The sequence below is a fragment of the Ailuropoda melanoleuca genome, chromosome 7, assembly GCF_002007445.2.
Source record: "Ailuropoda melanoleuca isolate Jingjing chromosome 7, ASM200744v2, whole genome shotgun sequence".
In the NCBI taxonomy this organism is placed as follows: Eukaryota; Metazoa; Chordata; class Mammalia; order Carnivora; family Ursidae; genus Ailuropoda; species Ailuropoda melanoleuca.
The window spans coordinates 25,615,166-25,619,455 of NC_048224.1; the positions used below are offsets into that span (position 1 = coordinate 25,615,166).

General features: G+C 42.1%; 1 pseudogene; it reads right to left on the reverse strand.

Moving 5' to 3' along the window:
• Positions 1 to 2,509: 2,509 nt before the first annotated feature.
• On the reverse strand, positions 2,510 to 3,467 carry LOC100479660 (annotated as a pseudogene).
• Positions 3,468 to 4,290: the final 823 nt, after the last annotated feature.

Consider the following 4,290-nt stretch of genomic DNA (forward strand, 5'->3'; position numbering starts at 1 on the left):
GTTTCATTCTTCTGTATGTCGCTGTCTAATTTTTCCAGCACCATATATTGAAGAGACTGTTTTTTTTTTTCCCATTGGATATTTCTTCCCTGCTTTGTCGAAGATTAGTTGACCATACAGTTGAAGGTCCATATCTGGGCTCTCTTTTCTGTTGTATTGATCTATGTGTCTGTTTTTGTGTCAGTACCATGCTGTCTTGGTGATCACAGCTTTGTAATATAGCTTGAAATCAGGCAACAAAACAACAAAAAGAAATAAAAGGTATTCATATTGGCCAAGAAGAATTCAAACTCTCTTCGCAGATGACATGATACTTTATGTGGAAAACTCAAAAGACTCCACCCCCAAATTACTGGAACTCATACAGCAATTCAGTAATGTGGCAGGATACAAAATCAGGGCACAGAAATCAGTTGCCATTTGTATGTCTTCTACACTTACTAACAATGTAACTGTAGAAAGAGAAATTAGGGAATCAATTCCATTTACCGTAGCACCAAAAACCATAAGATACCTTGGAATAAACCTAACCAAAGAGGGAAAGGATCTATACTCTAGAAACTGCAGAACACTTATGAAAGAAATTAAGGAAGACAGAAAAAGATGGAAAAACATTCCATGCTCATGGGTTGGAAGACTACATTGTTAAAATGTCTTGCTGCCCAGAGCAATCTATACTTTCAATGCCATCCCAATCAAAATACCAGTGGCATTTTTCAAAGAGCTGAAACGAACAATCCCAAAATTTGTATGGAGCCAGAAAAGATCCCGAATCACCAAAGAAATGTTAAAAAAGAAACACAAAGCTGGGGGCATCACGTTTCAAACTATATTACAAAGCTGGGAAATACGCTTTTATGCTGTGGAAAAGTCTACAGAATTATTTTGGCATATATGAAAATCACAACTTATCCTTGGATCAACTGTACATAGGTATGTCTTTTGCTACAATTCTTACCTGGTGATTGATGAAACTTTTATGAATAAATATGCAGAATTTCTGTTCAGTGAAATGTTTTTCTCCTCCTTTATTGTTTGTCTTTCGTCTGTTCTGTTTTCTCCTCCTGAATTACATAATGTATTCCCCTGGTCTACTTTTTATGTCTCTCACCTGTTCTCAAATAACCAAATTCTCTCTCTCTCTCTCTCTTTTTTTTCCCCTCTAAGACTGGGAAAGAAACTTAAGTTCTTTTCAATTTAAAAATTCATTTTTATGCATTGTTTTATCAACTTTTAAATACTATCTACTGGATTTTATTTGATCAACAATGTCAATTTTTTCCCCTAAGACAAATTTTTATCTCCCAGTCACCTTTTCTCCTAGCTTGTCTTTGACAGACTGCTTTTGCTTTATTGGTTCAATAACCCCCTGAATCCCACGGACCATACCGCTGGGACTTTTCTTTACTGTCTCACCATCTTCCTGCAACAACTCTTTTTCAGGAGAGGCTGTTTGTTTTCATGATTAGTTTATTTATTTCCTCCCTGTTGAGTTAGAAGTTCATTTCAGCTCTCAGAGGCTTTCTATTCCGCTCATTCTTTTAACTGGACTTCTAGATTACTAACAATTGGGAGCTGGCTTGGAATTCCTCACCAGTCATGGGGGTGATTCTTAGATGTCTGCTGGTGAACTTCACCTCCTTCTCCCTCTGACTGCCATGTAAGGTTGGGTATTCTTAGGTAGAAAAGCAACTGACAGTCACCACTTGGCTGCATGCTTGGTCAAGCCATGTCAGGAAGTTAAGAGAATTCATTTGATTCTCCTAAATATATCTCAGTTTCCACATCACTCTGATGACCTATGGGAGGCCTCAGCTATCCAAGGACAGAAGTCAGGGTGACTAACATCTTCAAAAAGGGGAAAGAAAAAAGGCCTGAGTGTTTGACCCTTACATCAGTTTTGCCACAATCTACTCACTCTCCTCTCTGCTCCAAAGGTGTGAATGATTTTCTGGTGGGGACCATGATTGAGGACAGGAAAAGAGATTGATTACGGAGACATAGGAAGAGAACAGTTTTAGGGATTGTTAGAGAAACAACTTTAGGAATTAACAGGAACATAAGGAGAAAGAAACAATGAGCATAAAGATAAAAATATTACTATTGTTTAATATGGAATAGAATATGTTGAAAGGTAACATGAATCAAGGACCCAACCAAATATGTTCAAAGACAGAGGCCACGGAGCAATTGAATTACAGATCTATAGACTAGAGCTTTTTGTAAGTTAAAAATAAAACTTGAAGTGTTATTTTTCCTGGACATCAATTAGTTCAGTATGCATCCCAAAGATAGAAAACTCTAAGGCTTGACCAGCGGTATATACTTCCGCAGAAGTGCGTCTAGAACGGGGCGGAGACATCCCATTAAATGCTTCCTATTCACATAAAGCCTTCTGTGTGATCAGATTTGCCTATGCACCTTTGACGAAATTGGCCCTTTATCTTATCCTCTGAGACCCTCGGGTGAGAGAAACTAGGGAACAGAGATCCATCAGGACCCCGCACCATCACTGGATGAAGTGTTTGCGAAGTACCAGGTTCCTCACAGCAGCCTTCACGTCCTTGTTCCTCAGGCTGTAGATGATGGGGTTGAGCATGGGGGTCACCACCCCATAGAAGAGGGAGGTGAGCTTGTCTGAAACATCCTGCTTGTCTGCCCCCAGGGGGTCCTTGGATTTGGGCTTCCCATACATGAAGAGTGGTCCCATAGAAGATGACCACCACTGTGAGGTGGGCAGAGCAGGTGGAGAAGGCCTTTTTCCTTCCCTCAGCTGAGGGGATCCTCAGGATGGTACCAATGATGAACACATAGGAGACAAAAATGAACAGAACTGGGACCCCCAGGAAGATCACATTGGCCACTGCCATACTGATCACGTTGATGGAGATGTCAGCACAGGCCAACTTCAGGACAGCCAGGATCTCACAGGTAAAGTGGTTGATGACGTTGTCCCCACAGAAGGGCAGTCGCATCGCTAAGGATGTTTGCACCATGGCAGTCATGCTTCCAGCTGCCCAGGAGCTGACAGCCATGGGCACGTAGGCAGCCTTGCTCATGACCACAGGGTACCTAAGGGGGTTACAGATGGCCACATAGCGATCAAACGCCATCATGCCCAGAAGCACACACTCTGTGGCTCCCATGGCAAAGGAGAGAAACATCTGCGCAGCACAGGTGGAGAAGGGTATGGTTTTCCTGGGGGTGAGGAAGCTGTCGAGAATGAGGGGGACTGAAGAGGTTGTGTAGCAGATGTCCAGGAAGGAGAGGTTCCCCAGGAAGAAGTACATGGGCGTGTGCAGGCGGGAGTCAAGGACGGTCACCAGGATGAGGACCCCGTTGCCCAGCAGGATCACCAGGTACACGGACAGGATGAGCACAAAGAACGTTTTCTCCAGCCGTGGGTGGGCTGAGAGTCCCAGGAGGATGAACCCCGCCACAGGAGAAGTCCAGTTGGACCTGTCCATGGTATATCTTCCCTGTCACCTGTGGGAACTCAGGAAGCCAACTTCAGGTTTCTTTGATACCTAAAGTGGCCAGAAAGCCATTGAGGATACTTTCATTGCTAAGCAGCTGGAGAACAGCCCTGGCAATCTGGGGGCTCTTTACATTGTTCTAATTAAATGCAGAGAAATTGGTCAAAATCTACTTTGTGATATTTGGCCACCCATAGAGGTGTTTGACATTTCACAAAATTGGATTTAATTTTCTTAAGCACATTTAAAATTAACATCACACATTTACCTCAGCTTATACCATATGCGGCTGATTCATTTAATCAATTTTGTGAGAATTGTTATACTCCATTTGTATGAATTTTTTTTCTTTTGGGACATAAGACTGGTGGAAATAACTGATCTTCATTCTCAATTCCTGATCATTTTCCTCTCCAAGTAATTTTGGATACGACTTCCCTCCTCTTTTATAGTTCTCTCTCACAGTCCACAGACCCTTGGTATATTCATTCACTCATTTCTTCACTCACCTTCCAAACTCCTTGGAGCACTTACCAAAGAACTGACTTTCACCAATAATTCAATGTATGGGGATTATCAAGGCCCTTTTCCTCTCTGGGCTCTGTTTCCCTAATACTCATTTTGGAATGGATTATATTTTGAGATATTCTAACCAGGGACTAACTGATCTCATGAATTTCTCATTCTAAGATTTTCTGTCCTACCACTGAGATGTCCTTCTCTCTTTCCTTCCAGTTCACCCCATGCACATAGTCACAAGGAATGAAGCCAGGAATTTGGCTGGGCCCACAGAGTTTACATTCTCTTATACAAG